We start from the raw sequence: 26818 nt of genomic DNA, 5'->3' as shown, positions 1-26818 counted from the left end.
CAGCTTCGAGTTTTGGGTGATTGTTCTCGAAACCTAAAAGTTTTCCCATGGTGCCCAGGTCCACGGTCTCCGTCGCCGATACGATTTCCACTCTGTGAGTGACCGAATTTTGAGAAAGGTACGTGCCTTTCGGTAATTGAGCTTGCAAAGTAGAAAGATTGTATTGACCTGGTGTGACGACGATATGTTCGCTTCCGACGCTAATTTTGTTGTTGTGCTGCGTGACGTTAGGTATGAGGTACATGCTGTAGAATGCACGCAGAGTTATGGATTTAGTATAGACGATGTCGTCGTGCAGCGTGAGTTTCAAGATCGAAGATTCACTCGTGAGATGGAACACGCCCATAGTGATGCTGTTTCAGGTTCCACAATGCTTTCTGGAAATCTTCCACCTGCGGCTTATTTATTTTAAAGAGAAACGCGAGCATGGAGAGGCAGAGATGACCGCAGGTCACGTCTCCGAAATTTTGAATGCGTTCGTCGTTGTAGTATATAGGATTGTTCGTTTTCAGATAATTGACTAAATTTGTAGGTGGAACACCTCCGAAAGAATCGAAAACAAATGCTTTATCATTTTTGTGGTAACATATCCAATGCGTGCCTGGATTTTCTTGACTGTCCAAGTTGACTACTCCACATTCTCTTCTTTTAACGGTTGAAGGTAACGAGTCGGACATGAAAACGCCTCTGAAGTGTTTGATTTGTAATGGTTTGATCAGAGATTCAATGTCTCGGTTGGTGAGTGCTGTCTTTTTTTTTAACTTTCTCGTGACGCCCTTCCCTTTCTTCTCCATGGCCAGGTTGTGACGTTTCTGTTCTTCTAATTCCGCCTTGTTCTTCTTCGAGTCGATGACGGTTTTCGCGATGGCGGCACTTCGGCCGGCCAAACTTCCAACGGCCTCCAATGCTGCCAGGATGGCCGGGATGCTGAATATGAAACCTCCGCTCTTTTGCTGTTTCCGGGAATGCTGCAACCGTCTCAATTGTGGAGTGCTGAGCAGAAATTTCATTCCGTGTCCTTTGGACAAGAAAGAACGTTTCTTCTCGCGTTGTTTCTTGGTGAGTAACCCATCGAGGGCACCTAGATTTTTAAGATTCGAATATGGTATCTGGTACACGACACCCTTGGGCTTCTTGTTTTTTTTTCATGGTATGTTATTTTTATATGTTCTGAGGATTTTTTTTGTTTCGTGTAATTTTTGTTCACGGTATGTTATTTATATATGTTCTGAGATTTTCTTTGTTTGTTTCGTGCAATTTTTTTTCAAGATATGTTATTTTATATACTCCGCGCAGCCGTTACACAAATTCTATTACGTGCTTTGTTTTCTTACCAAGAAATTCCTTTGTCCCCTTGTACATGATTCGAGTTTTGTTCTCGATTAAAATGGATAGCTTCTCGTCGGATAACATGTTAGCGTATCGAAATGGTAAAAATAGACTGTATTGTCCGTTGAGCAACAGACGCACCTTGGGACCATACTGCGTAGAAACAATTGAACCGGAAGTTATCGTGTAAGGTTTGTCCACTTCCAATTCCTGAATTTTTACATACTTTACTGACAAATTTAGCATTTGTATTAATGCTTGGAGGTCAGTCATTTTTTCAGTCATATCGAAGAGAAATTTCAGGTTGTTATAGAAATTTAATTTTTTTTCACAATGTGTGTTATTTATATACCGAAAATTATTTTCTTTCACGATGTGTGTTATTTATATATCAAGTTTTTTTTTACATGTATATTTTTTTTCACAGAGAAAGAAAGTTCGTGCTTCGGAAAACGCGATGATGTGCGCTATGATTTCTTCGGTCTCCTGTTTAGACTTGCGCCAATAATCCGTGTATCGTCTTCTCCTCTGCCTCGCCTCGTGCAGTCCATCCATTTTATAGTTTAATTTTACCCCTGCGGCCGAAAGAAGAGTGTCGAGATCACCGCACCTCATGCCACTGATCTCCCGAAGATAATCCTTGACAACCATTTCACAAGGGATACGAAATTCCGGCGTTGTTTTTGCTATGATTAAAAGTTTCCCTACATCTCCGTTTACTGCGTGTTTGAATATTTTACATAGCAGTTCGTGTGGTAAGTCGGTTATACAAGACATATTGTTATTATTTTTTTTACTATACGTTATTTATTTATACACCCCATCCAAATTTTGGTTTCGTGTTCATGGCGATGGTGGTGCCCAATGCTGCAACTCTTTCACCCAAAGAAGCGTCTCTGCTGACGAATCTTTCGAAAGCGGCATGCTCCAATTTCTTGTCTGCTTCGTGACGTGCATCCAGATCGGTGCGAGTGTTGTTGTAAGCGATGTCGTGATCTTTGCATGCAGCGTCCAACGGATTCACACCCTTGTCTCCTCTCTCCAATCTTTTCTCGAGTTTGGTACCCGGACCGCAGTACTGGTAGCCAGGTAAATGCATCTCGAAAGGTAACTTGTTGATGATGTCGTTCACGTGTCCCTTTCCTTCGGCCACGTTCCAGAATCTCGGAGGCAGCGTGTTGATAATTTTGATCAGGTAACCTATGCCCTTGTCGTCGTTCACGATGAAGTTGGAAAGTTTCGTGCTGATCATGTCCACGATGCAAACCTTCTCGTTGTAAAAACTACGATTGCCTGCATTCTCTTCACCGGCTATCACTAACAATCGGTCGATGAGTTTCCTCACGTCGTCCAACCAAACTAATTCTTTGGGTAACGTGTTGTAGCGTTTGACGCCGCTTCCACTCTTCACCTCGTTCCAAATCGGTTTGATGAGATTCCTGTACTTCTCACTGCTGCTCGATTTCACCCTATTCTGCGAGGCATCGTTGTTCTGGTACATGTCATCCGTCATGATTAGAATTTCCCTGTAACTCTGGTAATCTTCGTCGGTGTAATCTTTCGGTTGCTTTTTGGCAACAAGTTCCCACAGTCCCACCGTACCCGGATACCTGGTCCAACTATTCTTATCGCCTAAATTAACTTTAATGTCGTTGCCTTGGAAGGTGACTTTCGATTTCCCAATCTTCCAAATCACACCCTCGTTGGTTTCCATGCTCGGATACAATCCGAACACTTCATCCTTGTCGAACTTCCCCGTGCTCAGGTAGTCTCGTGCCAAAGGTCCCAACTCGATCTTATCCGAAGACGACGTGCTACCTATGGCTTGACGTCGTGCCGGTACTTCCTTCAGTTCGAACGGCGTCGAAGGAATGCTCGTAATGGGCGTGGGTACAGTGTAACTTCTAGGTGCGAGTGGTACGAGTTCGTTGATCAAATTTTTATTTTCTTCCGTGACACTTTTAATTTCTTTACCTAGACCGCTGATGGCATCGATCACGGGTTGATCCTGACGTTTCTTCTCTTCGTACAAACCGCGATTCTCGGATTTTCAACCTTTGAAGCGTTTCGCGAGGTAATCCCGCAACTTGAGATTTTCGTCTTCTTGAAATTGACGTTTTGACTTTTTTCTATATACGTTGGAACGTTTCTGAAACGTCGAATTCTCAGCCTATACTTTTGGTTCTCGTAGTTTTCTTGCCGTCACCCGCTTGAGACTATACACTTTTCTAACTCACTTTTTTGTTGTAATGGTTATTTTATATATGCTTGTCAGACGTTTGAAAAAAAAAACGTTCTTTTTTTCAAATTTTATTTTTTAGATTCTCGACTTTTTATTTTTTTCTTCTTGTTGCAAATCTGAAATTTTCCTCTTGTTAGCCTCTGAGACGTCTAGATAGACGTTTGTTTTATTCCTATATTTTCCATGGTTTACTTTTCGAGTCATGTCAATGGTCACGAATCCGAAATCGTCACTGTTCCAACAGTGGGAGCAGAATTTAGAAAATAGATTGTAATTTATTTCAGCCCCTACGTAATCATCATGTGCGTGTTTTAAATTGGTGTGGTCTTGTCGAAACAAGCAAATAAAATTAGCATTATCGCCTAGCAGTTGTTTTGGAACCTTGGAAAAAGTTTGTGCCAGGTAGAAACAATCTAATCCTTTGTGAAGACCTCGAGTGAAAAAATTACGAATTTCGTTTTGATTTTCCAGGATCATGTCGTCGAACACCACAACGGAATTCTCGAGACAATCGTCCAGTGGAATGATTTCAGATGCGAAAGTTGCAATGCCCAGTCCCTCCTACAGTTTCATAAGTTGCTGGTATTTCTGTTGTTCGAGACTTTTCGAAAATACGTAGAGGTGTCTGTTTTCTCAGTCTAACCAATTAGTCACCCTATATGTTGTCGAGTACGTGATGAAAATGAGCAAGGTTCGATTCGACGTTCAAATTTTCTAAATATTCGATCTTATGCTGAACCGTGCTTAACGTGTCTTGAATACTCGTCAACGTGCTTGCTTGAACGTGAATATTTTTAATTTCTTCGTTGATCAACTATAAAGACGCCTGAAGTGTAGCGATGGTGGTTTGAATGTGTTCGAAATCTTCATAAGCCTCCAATTGAATTTTTATGTTCGCAACGCTTTTACCGATGACCTGCAGTTCGTCTGACGATGGTAGGTTCGTCATGGTATCTTCCAAAGTCTGTAACTTGGATTTAATTTCTTCCAATGTGCTGGTGAATTCTTCCTGTAATTTAGAAACGACGACATGCAAGCGTTCTAGATCGATATCATTCACGACGGTTTGAAGTTCAGAGAAATTCTTTTCAATTGCGGCAGTTCGTTCTTCGATTTCGAGTTTCAATTTTTCCAAATCTTTCGATTGAAATTGCTATAATTTGGCCAAATCATTTTGAAGCGAATCCACGCTCAACTGTATATTTTGAACGTTGTCGTAAGAAGGTACATCAACATAATTTTTTATGAGCGTTTTCAGTTCGGAATCGATTTTCAGAATAGGATCGAGACATTGCGTTTGGAGCGTAGCGATCTCCGATTGTAAACTATTGTTTAAGGTCTCCTGCAAAGCGATCAAATCGCTCCTCAACTTTTTAACTCGAACGTCGAGCATGAGAATTTCTTCTGCGTGGTCTACACGCTTGGTGTGGCCGAAAATGTCGTTAGGCATTTTGTTAACGGATATTTATTAAAGGATAGACGATTCGTAATTCTACGAAGAGAGGAATGAGTTTGTCGTAATCTCCGAGGAGTTCCACGTATAAACAATCGCCTGCAGACACATCGTACGCCATGTTAGAAAGTACCTTGTCGTGCTTCATTCGAAAAATGTTCTTGCCGGTAGAAATTTTTATTTTTCGCCCTTCGTTCTCCGGATTCACGGTGATCCGAAGTTTTCCGCCGATCGGAATTTCGTAGAAATGTAAATTATTATTGAAAACGTAAAAGGTTTTACCGACTTCATCATCCAATTTCGTCCAAATGCTGTTCAGGTGAATGATCAACAGGCCGTTGAGTTTAGATGACACGGAAGGTAAGAGGTTATTGGAATTTGGTGGTGCAGTTTCCATGATGGTCTGCTTTCTGTATCCGAACAAGTTCATAGGCATGGTTATTTATTTTTTGTACGTGCAAGATTTTTTGTCATTTTCAAATTTTTGGTTTGATGTTAGGTATACTTTTTTTTTCAAGTTTTTGGTTTGATGTTAGGTTTACTTTTTTTTGTCATTTTCAATTTATTTTTTTTGGTTTGATGTTAGGTTTACTTTTTTTATGGACATTTGTAACATTTTTTTCCATGTCTCAAACGGTTGTGTCCCCATGGGAGTGTGTGGATTCCACATTGGAGAACGCACCTCTTGTCGTCGTTGGGATCCAGGGCAATCTTCCTCACATCATTGGTGGTCAACACATGGTCGACGCTCTGGATGCGATGTTCTCCTCTTAGAACCGACGACCTGGTCTTGAGGCAATCGACGAAGTCCTCGAATGTGAGATGCTCCCGAACCACCTGTCTGCCGACACCCTTGGCCTTCTTGGTAACGCTGCCCTCGGCTTTGATGGCATAGGCCTTGGCGCGAAGACCTGCAAACTCAAGAATCACGTCTCCGTCCTTCTCATCTTTGAGTTTGACAGGCACCTTCTTGTTGCGGGCCAGGATTCCGTACTTGTTTTGATGGGGATAGCCCGAGGTGTCGAAGAGGTTATCCAAAGATGGAACTTTGGCTATATCCCTGTATGTATCGACTGAGTGGACGTTTTACACCAAGCTGTCCGTGTCTGTGTAGAGAAGCGAGATGTTGTGGCCGTAGTGTGGACGTAATATGTCGTAGTACGTCTCGAACATGTGTAGCTTGCTCAGATTCAGAACCGTGGCTCCAACGTAGATGGGCTTGGTGAGCCTCACCTCACCTTGCTTCATGTGAATCAGGGCCAGCTGCTCGTTGTAGATTGTTCGAGACTTGAACAATGGACTCGCGACAAGCTGACGACATCGCTCTTTCCTCGTCACCAATTTTATGTCCACACGATTCCGCACATTCTCCATGGTCTTGCCAAACACCGCATTATTCATGAGCTTGAAGAAATCCTTATCAAGTTTGGACGTGGCTGCGGTGCGGTGTTTAGTGTTGACTTCAATATATGGACGCAACCATGGAGAATGGTTGAACTTGAGGATGCGGTGAACTGTGTGGACCGTGACCCCTCGCTGCATCAACCACCGGAGATTCTGGTAGTGCAGGACGTAATTCTTCTTGGGTTCGAAATCCATGACGAGCTTCGTCTGGTTCGAATCGGGTGGACACTTGAACTCAGGTGCAGGGGGAAGATCGCAAAATACATGATGTAGCTTCTCGGAGAATTGCAGATCAACCTCGGCGAAGAACCCATGTTCCGAATCGTCGAAGCTTTCGATGTCGAAGTTGGAAGGATCAGTAAACTGGAAGCTTCCGTAGGGAAGTCGCTGCATCATGGAGTGCCCGTACAAGTTATTCACGTCCGTGTGCATGATGTAGCTCGACGGTTGGGAGGAGTCGTAGCCAGTAGCCATGTGATGGTTGTTGGCGCGCGCGCGCCGTTGCGACACCTGGACCATGCCACCCCGGATAGCGCGTTCCACAAACAGCACCATGTCATAATTGGAAAGAAGCTCCAGCTCGATTTTCGTCACCAGAAACATAGCTGACCACGCCAGTCCGGGGAGACTATAGAAGTATGCGGGGTCCAGCTGGTATATCTTCATTGCGGTTGCACGGAACGTCTGGAAGACGTCGGCGAGGAGCGTCACATCAAGTTTGAGGTAGGCGTCGTGGTAGTCCCCGAGAGTTCGACAACCCAGCTCGCGCCACATGGACTGGGCATGGTGATATTCTTCGTCGGTGATGTTCGAGCCTCGTAGCTGACTGTAGAACTTCGCCTGGGGAGGTAGCGACTTCTCGGCAAACTTGGTAGAGTAGGTGATGTATTCGTAGGGGCTGACCCCCTTACGCCTGAAGAGACCGGCGTCCAAGTTCGGAAAGTTTGCAGAGGTGATGAGTATTTGCTCGTCGCTAAGCTTCCCCGCGAGAGCATCGAGGCTTGCTGGGAGGAACCTCAGGGAGTCGAGGAAGCGAAGCTCGACGGTAGAGCGCGATCCTGGGAATGACACTCGTTTGCTCACACTGATATAACGCTCCTCGTTCTGGGCGAGAACGTTGATTCCCTCGTTGTCGTACCCAAGATGCTTGATCAGGTGGTGAAAGTCGTACCCCGAGCCGTTGTGGAAGAAGATCGGAATAAATCGCGGGTCCCGGGCCATGAGGTTGCAACCGTTGCACCAAGGACCTACGTAATCTCCAGAGAAGTGGTCATGATGGCGAACTTTACCGTTGTTGGCGGTGTACTCCTTGACGCAGACAGGGCAAGCGATGGCCTCGTCGTGTCTACGTTGATCGTCGGGGGACAGTGGGAGCATAGACTTGGGGGCCAACAGTACCTTTCCTATCTCGATGGCCTCGACAACCATCCTCTCGAGGAAGTGTTTGTCTGCTTTGGGACCACGGTACACGTAGGGCTCGGGGGCGATGTGTTGGTCTCGTCTGGATGCCTCGTGGAGTTAGTAAGGGTGTTTGAGGAAACTTCGGGATCGGGATAGCAAGTGGACAGGGGCTTGAGGAAAGCCTCGAAATCTGCGATGATGATTGTAGGGTGGTCTACCATGTCACTGTCCATGTGAAATTTTTCTACAGTGCCAGGTTTAGGCAAGACTGCCACCCCCGGCTCGTTAGCATTGCAATAGAGCTTGTGGCTAACAAGCTTCTCGGCAGCGATGTTTTCTCCTTGTAAGCTTTGGTGTTTTTGTTGTTGGTTGTCAAAAGTTGTCAGACACCTTCGACAAACTTCCATGCTACCATCATGCTTGCTTTTTTGACTCGACACCAACCGGGAGAGCGAGCGAATGAGGGTGTAGTGGTGATGGGTCTCGTCCTTGATGAGCAGGAGGTGAATTTTCTGCGCACCATCGTCGTCTACATCGCTCACCCGGATAGGGTACACCACATTTTTCTCAGTGAGGCCATAAACGTTGATGGCCAACCGCGCACGAGCCTCAAACTTGCCAACATCCGAAAGCGCTACCGGGTAGTCGATCCCAGCCATCGCATCTTCCAGCTCTGGCTCGTAGGGTAGGTAGTGGTTAACTCGGCGTGGTTGTTTTTTCCGGTCGACAGGGTGCAACGCTGCAAGCACCGACAAGAGAAAGCACTTGGCGTCACTGTTCTGAATGTTCAGGACGGTCTTCTTTGCCGCAATGGTAGGTGGTAAGGGGACGTAGCTGGACGCGGAGAGAGGCACAAACTTGCAAAGTTTGTTGCACAGTTCGTGAGGCACACCACAAAGCGAACCCCCCGAACTTGATGTTCTTCTTGCTTGGTCACCAGTTCATCTGCAAACTTGTTGTAGATGACCTCGAGGTTGTCGACATCCGCCAGATGCAGCGTCTTCGCCTTGGTGTTGTGGCAGAAGCTGTAAATTTCATCAGACGGCTTCTTGTATTGGCAACGTAGCGATGCGTAGAATTTGGTGGAGTGCGTTGCAAGCGCATCGCTGAGGATGGAAATAATTTTGGCTTGCTCGTTCTCCAAAAAGCGACGCACGTCACATGAGCCCTCCGAAGTGAGGACGAAGTCCTCTAACAAACGCTCAAAAGCAGACTGGTTCGCTTTCGCCACAGGCTTGACACGTTTGGCGGATGGTGGCGAGTCGGCTTCCGCTTTCGTCTTGGTCGAGCTGGTCGACGGTTGTAGAACATGTGCTCTGACGACTTTGCATGTTGTTATATGTTTTTTCAAATTATTAATAGTAATATGTTTACCGCACCTGGGACATGGTTTTGTAGCGGTCACATGCTTACCAGGTGCGCACGTACGACAGTGCCTTTGGAAATGTTTAGTTGAAACACCAGTTTCACACGTAGGGCAAATTTTCAGATTGCATCTTGGTGAAAATATTTGTGGGTATGTTTAGTGGAGTGTCACAAAATAAATGCTTTTGCAATTAAAAAAAACTTGGAAGGCTAATTCGCTATAATGAAATATTTGTGGGGTATGTTATTTTATATATTTAGTGGAGTGTCACAAAATAAATGCTTTTGCAATTAAAAAAAACTTGGAAGGCTAATTCGCTATAATGAAATATTTGTGGGGTATGTTATTTTATATATTTAGTGGAGTGTCACAAAATAAATGCTTTTGCAATTAAAAAAAACTTTGAAGACTAATTCACGATAATGAAATATTTGTGGGGTATGTTATTTTATATATTTAGTAGAGTGTAACAAAATAAATGCTTTTGCAATAAAAAAAACTTGGAAGGCTAATTCACAATGGTGCTGATATTGTTGCTCCGTAATCAATCCTGTAAATAAATGAAAAAAAATATGTTTGTGGATAGAAAACACAAAAAATATTATGTGTACATAATTCTATTTAAGTTGTTCTACCAAACAATCTCTTTCTAACCCTCAATCCTCTTGGCGTATGAAGTATAAATCATAATTTCAGAAAACAGAGTTATTTCCGGTCGCCATTTTTGAAATCAAACAATAAGCATTATTTATGTTTATAGTATTCGTTGAGCAATAGCAGATAGATCAAGAAATGTTTTCCTACAACTCATAGTTTATAAATTACAAAACATCTTAGAAATTACATCTTGAAATTTTAATCTAAAATAACTCGGAAACAGCTAGCACTAGTCATCATCCCTCCAATAGGTTGTAGAGTCTTTCCAATTTTTATCGAATGCTATTAAAATTTTTGAATTAGGGTCAAAACTAAGTCAGCAAATCAAGTTTTTTAAAAAACTTAAAAATTGCCTGTATCTCCGAAACTTGAGGGGGTAGAATCGATTTTATTTGCTAGTCGAATAATTCTCGTTGAATCCTATCGAACGAACCTAAAATCATCATCCTAGCTCAATTAGGAGCCAAGAAAATCAATATCTTGGAAAACGTCTTAAGATATTTGTCTTAAGAAAATTTCTTGACAGACCGGAAGTAACATCTTGACATACCGGAAGTCGACTTTCTTAAAGATTACGATATTTGTCTTAAGACATTTTACAAGACGTTGATTATCTCGACTCGTATGGGACCTAGAACCTTGTAACTTTGGTCTATGTATATACTAGTGCTTTTTCCAACATGTTCACAAAACCTTAGAACCTTCACAGACAAAAAGGTAAAGTTTCCCCCTGTGCACATGTATAATTCGGATCCCACTGTAGGTCCAGTCCCGATTAACATTACTGTGCATAACGTAGACTTAAAACAACAAATCCAACCCAGAGTATCAACAAATTAAAAAAAAATAAAGTTTCCCACTCTGCACTTGTATAATTTAAAACACCAAGTTCGATACCCGGCGGAGGTGGTTCGGATCCCACTGTAGGTCCAGTTTCGATTAACATTACTGTGCATAACGTAGCCTTAAAACAATAAATCCAACCCAGAGTATCAACAAATTAAAAAAAAAATTAAGTTTCCCACTGTGCACTTGTATAATTTAAAACATCAAGTTCGATACCCGGCGGAGATGGTTCGGATCCCACTGTAGGCCCAGTTTCGATTAACATTACTGTGCATAACGTAGACTTAAAACAACAAATCCAACCCAGAGTATCAACAAAATCAAAAAAGATAAAGTTTCCCACTGTGGACTTGTATAATTTAAAACACCAAGTTCGATACCCGGCGGAGGTGGTTCGGATCCCACTGTAGGTCCAGTTTCGATTAGCCTTACTGTGCATAAAGCAGACTTAAAACAAAACAAATCCAACCCAGAGTACACGCGTCAATACCATCCACCATGAGTAAACTAACATGATCATAATCATCGTCCCTCCCCTCCCTCCGATTGTTACTTCGCTTTTATGTTATTCCCGATGAAGAATAGTTTTTTCAAGCGCACGTTATGTATGCTTATATTTTGTTTAGCGTAATTTCGATGTTTAATCAAAACACTTCGTGTTCACTAACGCAACTCGCAATTATTATTATTAACACACACATTCAAAAGAAATAACAAGAAAAACTTACCTACAAAAGCTGCTAGCTATTTAATACACACAAACGGTTGTATAATCGCGTAAAGTTGCAAAAACGTTACTCTTCTGTGCAGAAGCTTTCACACTACTGTGTTTCATCTGACCTACATCGACACCATAGAACGAAAGTCATCTCTCCCCACCCGTCGTCACATCCGATTGCGATGACAATATAAGCAAACTGGGTCGTATCAGTGTTGCCAACTCACTAGGCCGTATCAGTGTTGCCTCTGAGTTTCGGGCAACCCGTATTGTGCGAGCGGTGGGTGCAGCCGAACACCGTCGCTGCCCACCATCAACTCGAACTGGACGGCATCGAAGTGGTGCGTTAACTTTTCGGGAACGTCTCCTCGTACACGCTGAAGTACGTTTCGTTGCACTTCAACCTGGGAGAGAAAATGATGCCCGAGGCCGAAACCGTGCAGACGCTCTAAGAGAAAAAAAACAAAATAGACGACCTGCTGCAATACAACGTCCAGGATTCCATGCTGGTGCGGGACGTGTTTTTGAAAAACGGACTCGTTCAAACTATCGTCTCCACGTGCTGCCAGAGCGTGTTGCGTGCGGACCAGGTTCGTGGGCACCAACTCAACTTGCATCTTTCGCATTATTATTTCAACGAAGCATTGCAGAACAGGAGATGTTCGTGTTTCCCACGGCAGCATCTCGAATACCACCATAAGTTGGTCGGGGATACGTGTACCGTAACCCTCACATGAACGTGGCGCTCAAGATCAGGACCGAGAACGAAATTATTTTGGTGCTGGACTTCACGTCACTCTACCCGAGCGTCATGGTCGCAGCGGGGGCTCTCCCCCTTCAACGTGAACTTTTTGGGAGTGGCGTGAATTCCACACCGGAACGTCCGTTCCACCAGGTGCGGAAGTGGACGTTTATCGCGGCAGCACGAATCCCTCACCGGCTGCACGGAAGCTGATCTCCACGTGTATTTTTTGACCGATACGCTCAACGCCATGTGCATCCGCAAGATCATGACCTTGCGTAAAAAAATCAAGAACTGCAAGGCCCTGCCGCCGGGCAAATTGCTCGAAATGAACGCGAAACAGAACACTGCGAAGTTGATGATGAACAGCATGTACGGTCAGATGTACGAACTGAAAAACATTCCCGAAGAAATTCGCGCTCTTTTGAACCAACCTTACATTCGCAGGCCGTACGGAAAAAACGTTGGGGCTCGTTCGTTTCGAAGAACCCCGCTTGCGCGTCCCCATCGTCACTTTTCTGTCTCGAAGTTTGAGAAAAAAAAAACGTGAAACTCTACAGAGGTGTGGTTATCTATAACCGCAGCCGTTAAAACCTTTTTTTGGGGTTGGGCACCACGCACCCTGGCGGGGTTATAGGGGCCAGGAATCCTAAAAAACAATTATTATTTGTTTTGTTTGCTTGCGTCACAATACAGCCGCGCACGCGTGTGTGTGTGGCACATCGCTCCCGAGAAGTTTACAAAGGTCACGATATATAAACATGGTCCCGGACTTGGAAAATTACGATAAGGCGCATTCATCCTTCAAGGATGAGAAAGTGCATTTACTCGTACCGGCTTTTTCTGCGCTATGAAACATCGTCAGGCGCGGAACGTGGAGAGAAAGTGAGTTTTTGACGTTTTGGTGAAATTTTCGTGGGTTGGCAACACTGAACCCCACTTGATCATTTACTCGTACCGGCTTTTTTGTGCGCTGTGAAACATCGTCATCGCAATAAATGAAGCGCGGAACGTAGAGAGAAAGTGAGTTTTTGAGGTTTTGGTGAAATTTTCTTTGGGGTGGGTTGGCAACACTGAACCCCACTTAAGGTTTCTGAACTGTCTTTACCCCACTACTCTCGTATAACCGATCAACCAACCAAATTGCTATGTATGATATTCAAGCGCACTTTCAACAGTTTTCACGAGAATGTCAAAAGGCTTGTCAAGCTGGCCAAAATAACTCCAGTATTTTGGCTGACGTGCAAGATGATCCTCTTGGATTACCTCCGAGAAATGAGTAGAATGAGGTGTGCCTATCCCGACACCCTTTTTCGAGTAGTCGGACGAAAGCTGGACGACAGATTAGATGAACTTCATGAGGCGAGGCAGGGGAGAAGAAAATTTCCCGACGACTGGTACGCGTCGAACGTGGAGATAGAAAATATAATTAGTCACCACATAGCGTCGTCCGAAGCAGAAAAGTTTTTCTTCCGGTCCCGCAATATATAAATAACCACCATGAAACCGAACGGTGTTGTCTACCAGGTGCCCTACGAGAACCTCAAGTCTCTCGGAGCTCTTGATGGACTGCTCACCACGAAACAGAGGGAGATGGAATGTTCCATCCTATCCAAGGAACATGGAATGAAATTGCTGCTCAGCACCCCTCAGTTAAAGACGTTGCAGCGTTCGCCGAAGCAGCAGATGGCCGGAGGTTTCATATTCAGCATCCCGGCAATCCTGGCTGCTTTAGGTGCCGTGGGTAGCTTGTCCGACAGATGCGCCGGCATAATCGAAACCGTCATCGACGTGAAGGAAAAAAAGGTCTCCTGGAAGAACAGAAACTACACAACCTGGTCATGGAGAAAAGGGGAAAGGAGTTGGTAGGATGCAGAAAAAACCTACGACCTTTGAGGAAGTTTTTAAAAAGAAGAGCCGCTGTCCAACCTCGGCATTGAATCTCTGATAGAGCCACTGGGAATCAAGAACTTCAGGGGTGTTTTAATATCAGATTCCTTACCCTGTGTTTTAACGTCCGAGGAGTGCTACCTGCTGGGTTGGTCAAGTATCTCGGTACTTCCAACCTCTACTACAACGACGAACGTATTCAAGGTTTCGAGGAAGTGAACTGCGGTCGTCTCCGCGTTTCCATGCTCGTGTTCTTGTCTCGAATAAATAACCCGAGAAACGAGGACTTCCTGGAAGCATTGTGGCACGTAATGCATTATAGGAGTGTTCCATTTCACCAGCCAGACTTCGGCCAGGCCATGAAACTCACGTTGAACGACGATAGCTTCAATGCTAAATTCATTGTCCATCGCGCATTCTACAACATGTACCTGATACCCAACGTGACGGTGCATAACAAAACCATCTGGGTAGCAGCAAAAAATCAGCATCAACCCCTGCCAGTACAACCTGCAGGCCCAGTTGCCGTTATCACCTGATCCACCGTGGGAACACTGAAGCTGTCCAAGGCCGATGCCACTTACTACCAGACAAGGGGATTCGAAGCGTGCGAGAAGATAAAAATAAAGCAACTCGGATCTGTTCCTCATGCGCCTGCAGCCCGTTTTCTTCTCCGACTACGCGGGGATCATGTCGGAGGGCAGTAGGCGCGTGACCTTTCGCAGAGCAGCCAACGACAACGACGCGCTGGTTCGTTACAGCACCATTGGTGCAGACTGGACTACTCCCCTTCCAAACACGCTTCCCGACACTGACAAGTGCCTTGTAAGGGCCATGTAGCTTCACATTCCCGTGGTGAAATACGAAACCAACCACGCCCTCAAGTAAAAAGCCGACATCCTGAAAAATCCAGAAGAGCCCATCCAGTTTTGTTTACCAGTGGGTGCCGAAACCTGCTTTCGGCTATAATTTCGAATTCGACGTAACGATGCATTTCAACAGCATCCAGTACGACATCCCCGAGTTCGCGGCTGTGCTCTTCCAGACCAAGGGTACAATAACCAGGATAAAGATTCTAGCCAAGTTCGACAATTACAAGATCAAAAAGCCTACCTCAAAAACGGCAGGAACGAAATCATCCCGCGCGAGAACTACAACCAGAACATCGTAAATGACGACTACCTGAAACTGTACGACGCATACACGGCGTACAAGAGAGTGACAACCGGCAACATGAATGTGTACTACACCCCCAACGAGTTCGTAGCTCCCAGACCCATGCTCGTCATCAACACGGCGAAGAGAAAGCATTTGGTTGTCAACGATCGAACCAAGATCAAGATTGTGTGCGAGATCCACGATGCCTTTACCGCCAACACCCTGTTAAAAACTTTAAGAACGAGCGAGTCACCGAGGAGTTTTCGGTGCACTGTAAGAATATTGCATGTTACAAGAGTGCCTGCAATATATATATATATATATATATATATATATATATATATATATATATATAGAGAGAGAGAGAGAGAGAGAGAGAGAGAGAGAGAGCATTCCCCGACATTCGCTACTAGACAAGGCGGCAAGCAGCCCGGCGTCAGCGCTTGTCTTTCCCTGTGAACGGGGTCCGCGACAGTCGCAGGCTATATTCTGTTTATTTCCCCATCTCTCTGTCATCGCCCTCTTTCCCTTTCCGTTGACGTTGCAGACTGACGTCATTATAATCCTCCCTCGGAAGTTGTGTTGTGTCGTGTCCATGTGTTGACGATTGTGGCTTAATATAGCATCACAAATGTTCAGATTGTAACAAAGGATTTATCTTGTCGGGTATTATTTCGGGAAGAGGAATTGTGGAGAAGTGCGACGACGTCTTACAACGATAATTCCTGGTGTTTCCGTTCCACACAGGACCACTATATTAAACCTCGTAAAAAAGTTTAGAATAACACGTTGAGTTCTGAATAAAAGTGGAAAGATAAACCCACTTGCACAAGCTGAGGAAAAACTCGATGAGATAGGACAAAGGTTTGAACAGTCTCCACGGAATTCTATCCGACTCCTCTCCAATGGAACGGGTGTTTTGATAGCCGACTCGAACGACTAACGCGGACCCCGTTCACCGGGACATACAAGCGCTGTCGCCGGGCCGCTTCACACCGAATTTCGTAGCGACTGTCAGGGAATGCCCTGAGTGTATATTTATGTCTGTCTGTGTGTCCTCTTCCTACAATGTGAGGAAACCCTCGAAATATATCCCAAATATATCCCAAACTTCCACCCGTCTGCATTCCTGGGCAAACCCGATGTCCCAGTGTCTCTGTAAAAAAAATGGGACTTCAGATTTCTCTAATAACGTAATTGTGGGTGAGTGGTGTAGTTGCTTAGAGGTGCGCTCTACGAACAGACAGAGCAAGCCGTGCCTGTTTTCAGGCGATTGTGGTCTCACGGGAGAGTGTGGATCTCATAATCAAGGATCTGCCACTTCTCGTCGTCCGCACCTAGGGCAACATTCCTCATCACGTTGGTAGTCAGAACATGGTCAACGCTCTGAATGCGTTCGCAGATTTATAGATTTGGTTCGGAGGCACTCAACATAGTACTCGAACGTCAGGTGCTCCCAAAACTTTTGCTGGCTTACGTCCTTTGCCTTCTCAGTGACGGAACTCTCGGTCCGGATCGCGTAAGCCTTGGCGCGAAGCCCGGCAAACTCGAGAGTCACATCGTCTTTCCGTACTGGTTAGGCTGGCGATAACCCGATGTGTCGATGAACAATGCCAAGTATGGTATCGCAGTTATATCCTCGTATATGTCGTTAGACCGGACGTGGTAGACAAAATTGTTTGTGTCGGTGTAGAGCAGTACGATGTCTCATTCATAGAGCATACGCATGGTACCGTAATGCAACTTGAACATGTACAAATTGCTCAAGTAAAGAATCTTGGCACCAAAGTAAATGGGTTTTGTTGAGGTACACTTTGGTCTTGATTATGTGGACGAGAGACAGCAGCTTGTTGTACATCTTCCAAGACTTGCACAATAATGGTTCGCGACAAGCTTACGACACAATGCTTCGTTTTTCACCAACCTCCCGTCAACGCGATTTCGTACATTTTCGATGGTCTTCCCGATAAAACCGTTTTGTTCATCATTTTTTGAATAAAATCCTTATCCAAATCAGAGGTAGCGGTAATACGGTCTTCTTTGTTGGCGTCGATGTATGACATCAACCATCAAGAATGTGCGAACGTGAGGACGCGGTAAATCAAGCTAACCGTTCCCTCTTTACATCAACCACAGGATGTTCTTGTAGTGCAGGACGTAATTCACTTTAGCTTCCACACTCATAATGAGCTTGGGCTAATCCGAGCCGGTTGGACATTCTAACACCGGAGAAAGGGGCAGATCATAGAACACATGATGCAGCTCCTCGGAGAATTCGATTTCTACCTAGACGAAGAACCCGTGTTCGGAGTCGTCGAAAGCGGAAGGATCAACCCACTGAATCCCTACCGGAGGAGAGTTGGTGCATCATATAGTGCTAATAGAGGTTGTTTAAGTCAGTGTGCAAGGTGTAGCTAGATGGTTGGGAGGGGTCGTACTATACTCCCTTGTCGCAATTTTTGCCGGGCGCCTAACGTTACGAATCCTGCACCATTTCGCTCTGGATGGCATGTTCCACGAACAACATCATGTCCTGGTCAGAAAAGAAGCTCGAGTTCGACCTTCGTTAACAGAAAATCGCGAATCCATACAGTCTCGAAGCCTGTATCGGTCAATCGAGGGATTACAGCAATTATCGTCCGCAAAATAGCAACAGCGGCAAACGAGCCCTCTTGCCTCCTAGAATCAGGGGCCAACTGGGGAGGTTCTTTCAGTTCTCATCTTTGACCTCCTTTTAGGTCCTCACCCAATCACGGGTCTACTTGGGGATAGGACATACCCTCTCGAATCTCGTCTTACACTTACTTCCAGGCTCTAGGCAAATCACGGCCTGCTGAGGAGGTCCTGTGAGTTCTAATTTTAACCTCCTTCCTGGTTGTCACCAAATCAGGGGCCTGCTGGGTAGGTAGGCCATGCCCTCTCGGATCTTGTCTTTGACCTACTTCAGGGCTCTCGGTCAATTAATGGTTCGTCCTTGAGAAAAGCCCCTTCCATCTTTGAGAAGAGAGGACCCCTCGACCAATCACGGGCTTCGTTTTCGAGGCGAGACGACCCCTCGACCAATCCCGGATGATACGGTCCAGGTATTAAGCGTATGGCTACAAGGCTTGGTCTTCACGGGCAGAAGAAGATAAATTATAAGCAGATGTATTCTGAGTGTAATTCTTGCTATATCATGGTTCAATGTATTTGAATGTTTCGGACATAACGTCCAGTTTATATTAAATTTGTTAATTGTTCACCGTCTGGTTTTTATCTTGTGCAACGTATGTTAATTTATATTACCATGTCCTTCACTACGAACTATCAGTTTGGCGCTGTGGACAGGATTCTATTGAAAATCTAGTGGAAGTAAGGTTATGGGAACCGGTCGAATATTCTGATTGGGCCTCGCCACTTGTTATTGTTACCAAGAAAGATGGCTCACTTCGTCTCTGCACTGACTTCTCAGGAACGGTGAATAAAATGACAGAAAAAGTCAAGTTTCCCATTGCTAGAGTCGAGGATATTTTCTCTAAGTTGGCCAGGTGTAAAGACGTTACGGTAATTGACCTTCAAATGGCTTACGGACAGTTGGAACTTTCTGAAGCTGCCAAACGCATCACTGTCGTCAACACACCTTGGGGCTTATATAAACCTCACAGACTACCTTTTGGCAAAAACATAAGTGGAGATCTGTTTCAAATGGTCCTAGCGAAGATCCTAGATGACATTCCCGGAGTTTCCTTCTACTTTGATGTCGTCATCATCGGAGGTGAAACATTGCAAGAATGCTTCACACGCTCGTGTGATGTCCTGAATCGTCTGGCCAAACACAATGTCAAAGCGAGCGCCAGCAAAAGCCAATTCCTAACCTCATCTATCGAGTACCTAGGATACAAGATTGACGTCACTGGTATAAGGCCGTCAGACAAGAACTTGGAGGCCGTCCTAAATTCTCCACCACCTAAAGACAAATCACAATTACGTTCCTTCATCGGGATGATCAACTTTCATCGAAATTTGTACCCAACTTAGCATCAAAACTTCACTTTTTGCTTTCTTTACTCAAGAAAAACGTCTCTTGGAACTGGGACGATAACTGTCAACACGAGTTCGACAGCATCATGGCGGAACTTCGACAAGGAAATCCTATTGTGCCTTTCGACCCAACAAAGCCAGTTGTACTTATCACCGATGGGTCTCCTTTCGGCTGTGGCGCGCAATTGTGTCATCGAGTTGAAAGCGGTCTACAGACCATCGCCTGCTCTTCTACCACCTTCAGTGAAACGGAGAGGAGATACTCCCAGGTAGAGAGAAAAGCTGTAGCCATAGTTCACGGAGTCAAGTGATTTCACAAATTTTTACTCGGATCCGAGTTCGAGATTGTTACAGACGCACGTGCTGTAAAGTTTATATTTTCTCCGGATCGAGCCATTTCAAAACAATCATCCAATAGATTGATGAGATGGACTCTACTTTTATCTTCATACCGATATAATATAATTAATTCCAGCAAGGTAGAAGTAACGGACATGCTAAGCAGGTTGCCTACACAAACACGTGACCCAATACCAGCTGGAGAAGAAGAACTACATGCATATTTCGGATCTATTAAATACGCTGTAGCTCCTCTTTCTCGAGACTCAATACAGAATGCCAGTTCAGAAGACCCACTGCTCTCATTCGTTGTGTCCTGTGTAGTAACATGTTAAATGGTTGGCCAGATCAACTCGACACGTCTACCGAACGGAAGAAGCTCACACCTTTCTTCGAAAGAAGAGCTCACCTTACGTACGAGCAGGGAACGCTCATGTGATCGGGTAGACTTATCATTCCCACAATTAAACGGTATGAAGTTCTTAGAGATTTAAACAATGGACACATAGGTTCAACTCGCATGAAAGAGTTGTGTCTATCCAGATTTTGGTGGCCAGGTATATCAGCGGAGATTACTGATTTTGTATTGAGATGTGATACATGCCGAGCTAATGCTCGTAAGGTCCGCAACGGACCCGATTCTTCATGGCCTCTCGCTTCGTACGTGAACGAGAGATGGCATATAGTCCATTTTTTCTTTGCAAGGCGTAAGTTCCTACTGATAGTAGACGCCTACAGCAAGTGGACAGTAGTACTTACATTGGACACAAAAGAAACGATCCGCTGGCTTATGCAATCTTGCGCCACGCTAGGGATACCAAATACTATCGTATCCGACAACGGCCCAACGTTCACTTCTCTCGAATTTCGTAACTTTTACCTTAAGAATGGCATCAAACATGTTACTTCACCGCCTTATCACAGCCCTAGTAACGGCTTAGCCGAACGATACGTTACTACTGTCAAAACCGCTCTTGTCAAGCTTATAACTGACAAACCCAATCTGAGCACGCTTGAACTTGATATGGGGATCGACAACTTTCTTTTCATCCTTCGGAAAACGCGACTGGGTGGAAAAGGAAGCCTACCAGCACTTTCGGTCTTGAAACACCAGCCCAGATTAAGATGGGAACCAAACAATGTGCTCTGTCGAGTGAATCCCCGTTGAAGCCGAAGAAGTCACAAAGTTTCAGAACGACTCTTCGTCGAAATGTGGTACCTCCGCCATCAACTCAGCAGTTTGGGTTCAGTCACCTAAGCACGGTACTCCAAATTATCCCAGGAGTTGTTATTCGTCGTATTGGGGATAGCATCCTCTACGAAATCATGCTAGAAGATGGAATCAAACGAGTGGTACATCCCAGGTGGTTGAAGAGACGTGTTTCACGCGACACTACAGATGGCGATGACTTCAACGTTACAATACCAAAAAAAAATTCAACAAATCCCGGTGGAACAGTACCAGAACCTACCCCAGGCAGAGCCGGATACCCAGGACCAGGTCCTAGAACACCTCACTCATCTCCGAGAAGGTCTACCAGGATTCGCCGCCCACCAGATCGATACGGTCATCAGCATACCTGATTTTATTTAATGGGACAATTGGAGGAATGATACGGTCCAGGTATTAAGCGTATGGCTACAAGGCTTGGTCTTCACGGGCAGAAGAAGATAAATTATAAGCAGATGTATTCTGAGTGTAATTCTTGCTATATCATGGTTCAATGTATTTGAATGTTTCGGACATAACGTCCAGTTTATATTAAATTTGTTAATTGTTCACCGTCTGGTTTTTATCTTGTGCAACGTATGTTAATTTATATTACCATGTCCGTCACTCCGAGAAGAGAGGACCCCCTGTACCCATCAGGCGCCTCATCTTCGGGCGAATCATTTTAATCATCTTTGAGGCAAGGGTGAAAATAAGATGTAAATATTCCAGTCTGGGGCGTTTTACCTTGATTTTGCATATATTTTTTAGATATTTAGGTTATTGTATGCCATTCTCGAGAATACAAAAAAATTGCAACGCCCACTTCGACCCCAGTAAAATGCTATTTTCTATCAGAAAATAAAACACAATTAGGTCAAGAAAAAGCATAAAAGAGAACAAGCTATCAATTTCCAGATTGTAGTCTATTACGACCTCACCCCTATATACCCCTTAAGCAGGGGGCGAGTTGATCCACAAGTGGGATTTTCCCTCTACTTGGTCGATAGGATTTAGCCAATATATGTTTTCAGATTTGTAATGTACACTTGGATGTGAGTAAAAACTCTCAATACAACCAATATTTGGAATTCCGAAATGACGACAGGGTCTACGTCTATTTCTTAAAAGGTAGGAGTTATACAATATCTGGTTGTAGATTTGTAAACGTACACTTGCAGTGGTAAAATTATGATTCATCCAGTGCCAATTCCTTTTCTGGGTAATATATATTGTCCATGACATGGTTGAAGAAATCAATAAGAGGTCTGACTTTGTATAGACGGTAAGTAGTGTCTGCAGTCTGATTGTGAGCCAGATGAAAACACCTCAAGATAAGAAGGAAACGATTTCTACTCATATGGCACCTAAAGTCATTTCAAACAGGGGGTCAGTCTTCCAGTAATCTTGTAGTCGTGGCATTTTAACATTTCTCATGTGCAGCAGAAGTCTTAAAAAATCTTCATTTCAGAATTACTCACCGGTTTCCAATCCAAGATGCGTGACTTTGTACCCCGCGATACAATGGTTTCTGCATAAGAATTTGTTTCTTTTACCAATAAACTGAAGAAGTCGTCATTAGCAAATATATAAAAGAAATCAATAGGCTTCATTGAATGTAAATTTATTTGTAGTCCAGGGTTTCCAGTAAATGGTAATGTTTTCATGTTGGGAGGATCACCTGTCCACTGTGGATGTCCTGTCTTAGAAACTGCTACAGCGTTGTGATGAAGCAAATCGCCAATGATCACATCCTCACTTTCACTCTCACTATTATCACTATTACCACTTTCACTTTCTACTTCCCACTCACTGCAGCTGTCACTTAGTTCACTTAGTTGAAGTTCTTCTAATGACGCCAGAATATCATCTTGATTCGTATATGTTTTTTCTCTAAAAGGCCCTATACAAAAACAATTGTGGTGCTGCATTTTAACAATCAAAAATGAATAAGAAAACAACTTCTTTACCGCCAAACAATGTACCAACACACGAGTAAGAAAATAACAAAAACGAATTATGTTGTATTCCATTCAACAATGCAAAAAGAGAGACGCAAAAAAGAAACCAAGCTAAAGGTTATTTCAAACAATCCTTCAGCAATGTGCCATGAAAGAATTAAAAGCCTTCTTCGCAGTGCCACTGTTGGGCAAGCACTCCAAGAAGGATATGCGAATGACGCACATGTGCGTCAAAGGCACACAGATGCAGCCCCAAATGACGCACATGTGCGCTACCGGCAGCGAACGTGTTAAGTGACGTCACTTCTGGCCACACACACTTCCGGTCACGTGATCTGGCTCGACATATCGCAGCCGTGCACCACTTTCTGTTGGTGAACCTGGGGAATTTCTACTAAAATATGTTGTAATAAGATACGTTTATTGTGATAATTGCTGAAAATTATAAATTTACTGCTTGGGTTTTACACGTTAAGATAAATATGTTTATGTAGAAAAATATATTCCTCTATTGCGATCTAATGAAAAGGCTGAAATACAATACCATTCCACACCATTTTTAGCACTTTAATAATCCTTGTACCTTACATGTGACCATTCGTAACATTCCCATACATAACACTTATATTATAATTTTTTTACCGATGTCAAAATGTTGATAATACTCAAAAGGATGTTTGAAGCATTTGTTGTGAAGACTAATGCAATTTGCTAAATAATGCAACATTATTGACAATATTTGATGAAACAGGATTTTGATATAGAAACTGGAGGTGTGTGTACAATATAGTTACGAGTTTCCCATTTCCCACCACCCAGACATACTGTCTTGAAATTTATTTTTGGTTGGAAATTTACCATGTCATACAAATGGTGCACATCGAACGGAAAATAGTTTGATTTCAAGGAATGTGGAACGTTGTTTTGTTTACCGATTTATTTTGTTAATTTCAGATGCAGTAAAAGAGTTCAGAATGTCTCATACGATGCATTTAGTTTAGAATATCACAACTGACTCTCTCATTCTACTTTGTAAAGTTAGAGGTTCTACGTATGTAATCCTGGCAAGAACCATTGCGTGAACATTCTCATTTAGAACGTCAGGATTAAAATAACAACTTTCTGGCGAACGTCTGTTTTAAATATTATCGCATAGGAATTCAGTGGTCGAAGTGAGGGGAGATGCGAGGGAAATGGCAGGAAATTGTTTGCAAAGCTGTCTAATTGTCACAATGTTAATCCACATGAGCATACACAGCTAACCACAAGGCTCAAGGAAACACTTCCACAAGCTAACACTTCCCACCGTCCAAGCAATGACTCATCGTGTAGAAACAAGTTTCGTGCTTAATCGATCTGGCCGTGATTAATTCTTTTAGATAACTTATCCAATACCTTCGTAAAATTCAGTATTGCACTAGTTCCGACCTCTGTGACGGAGATTGGATAGTCCAGATTGCTGCCACGCCATGGGTGTCGAGTTCAAATTCAGGCCTGGGCATGAGTGTTCTTTGTCAGTATCCCTTCATAAATTTCATCATATTTTTCTCAGTTTCATCGTCAGGATTAGCTAAATGTAGCATCCAAGCGGAGAAAAGTAACCTAATTCAATCAATCTATTTATTTGTTCTAGTGAATCAAATAAAACCAACTAGTTGAACTTTAAAAGGGTCATTGCATACCATTTCAAACAATTATGAATTAACTTGTCGCCTCATTATTTTTAAAATTGGTAACAATTTTACCACTCATATCTACATCTTTCAAGTGCTCAATACTGACACTGAACTTTTCCTTGGGCTTCCATTTGGATCTGGAAACCATTTTCAATCAGCAGCGTGCGGTGATTTTAGCGTTTTCAGATCTTTACGAAAATCACAGTAACTTCTGTTCCTTAATTCCAACTTCAATGATTCAAAAAACATTTCCATGAAACGTAAATTATCTTTATTTCATGTTATTACCATTTTAGCATCCAGATTGGTAGTTTTCATGCTATACTAGAAGAAGCCCGATAGATATTTTATCCGAATTTCTCAAGTTTATAACCATGAAAGGCGCAAGAAGCTTAACCGTATTTCTAACGTTTACTATGAGGTGACGAACAAGTCCGAAATATGTTATACAAATTATGTGCGTGGGCCCCTATTTTCCTGTAATCTACCAAAAATTGAAAACTTGGAAGAAATTATTAGTTTGACGCTCTGATTCCCCAAATGAGGATGCTGGAAATATCTGAAATTTGCACCACAGTGAGAACTTTTAAGGCTCAACATGGTATTATAATTTGGTGAAGGTGTTTCTCTTCAGAATAAATGTATTTTAGATTGAAATTTTCCAAAGAAAATATCTCCTTCACAATACTAAAAAATGCACTTGTGGAACCTTCAAATGAAGAAATTTCAAGATAAAAAATAGTTATGAAAAACTAAATATGCTGACCAAGGCAGTAATTTATTTTATTAAAAACATAAACTAAAGTAAAGTTGGAAAGTGAAAGTCACCTGCTAGAAAGTTCCAAACAACTTTCTAAATAGTCTGGAGGGAGTAATGTTTGTGTATATATAATACCCTGTTTTTGTATCTTGTTGCTTTTGTACTTGATACAGAGTCTGAAGAAGACCTTGCTAGAAGGTTGAAACGTTACGTTTAGTTTATGTTTTTAATAAAATAAATTACTGCCTTGGTCAGCATATTTAGTTTTTCATAATCATGGAAACAAGGCTTAATGGTGTTATAAAAAAATAGTTATAAATACATTTCAAGCGTAGACTTATTAAAAATATATATTAAATATTAAACTATCTGTTATATGTAGATACAAGGTGTGTTCAAAGCGTGAACCACCCGCATATCTTTGAAACGCTTAGAGTGAAAATATTCAAAGCGTTATAATTATGTATTAGAATAATTGATGCTTCTGTAACTATGTATGTATGTATTAATTTCCCTCCTCCTTGGAAGAAATCATCTTCAACTCAAGAGTACAGTATACAGAATACATCAAAGTATTCTTAGAGGTTCCTACTAACAAATTAAAAAAAAACACTCGAAATTGTAACCAAATCTCCAAGGATATGAATTGAATATTCACAATGACCAGTACTAAACGTCTATTTCTTCCTATACGTTTTTTTTGCCAATTTTATGGAAGTCCAATGCTGTATATCCAATATAAATTCATATCGTTTTCAAAAATGGACATTGATATTTTATATATCCTTGACATTATTTTAAACATTAAAAATTAATTTAATTGTAATATATGTAACTATTACTCAAATTATATATTCTATGACGTGGCAGTTTTTAAATCATTACATATATTTATCGAACAAAATATTATATGTTTCATTATGAACACCTTGTCATATGTTTTGGAATGAAATAAATCTTATGTTCAATTATTTTTATCATAAGCTTACCAGTATATATGTATAATGTATAATAGACTGCGTAATGCAAAGGAGTACTAAAGTATAAGTTGCGAAAATACCTTACACTAGATTGTGTAATGGTAAGGCTGTGGCATGTGTGTTTGTATGTGTGTGTGTGTGTGTGTGGAAATTATTAAATGGTATGATATTAAGCAGAATGTAAAATACAACGAAACCTTCTATAATGCTTTCATTATTATTTCACCAGGAATCAAATTTAGTTTTCCAAACATATATTTATGAAAATTCTCTTACGTGTAAAACTACGTACTTAAATATCATAGGCTCCCCACTATTAAAGTTTTCTTCTTCGCATCCAGGATAGCAAACGCACGATTTTCGATTCCGTTTAGCAGCTGTAAAAAATAGTAATGAAACACGTAAACATCTCAGACATTTTTTTATGGAAGCACACACACACACACACAGATGCAGAATGTGTGTGTGTGTGTCCACATACCTTGAACATAAATAAGTTAAAACATCCGGAGAAGTTATGGAAAAAAATTACTGAAACCTAAGAGTCACAGTGACACTATATAATTATCTGCATAAAGCAAGACAGGAGACACGTTGTTGTATATATATAAAGAGTAGGGTGAGCAGGATTCAGTAACTTCGAACATCGACTTATTATTGTCACAA

This window comes from Lepisma saccharinum, chromosome 23, assembly GCF_977018435.1.
Source record: "Lepisma saccharinum chromosome 23, izLepSacc3.1, whole genome shotgun sequence".
Classification (NCBI taxonomy): domain Eukaryota; kingdom Metazoa; phylum Arthropoda; class Insecta; order Zygentoma; family Lepismatidae; genus Lepisma; species Lepisma saccharinum.
The sequence above is the reverse complement of the archived record's forward strand: the minus strand, read 5'-3'. Positions refer to the sequence as shown.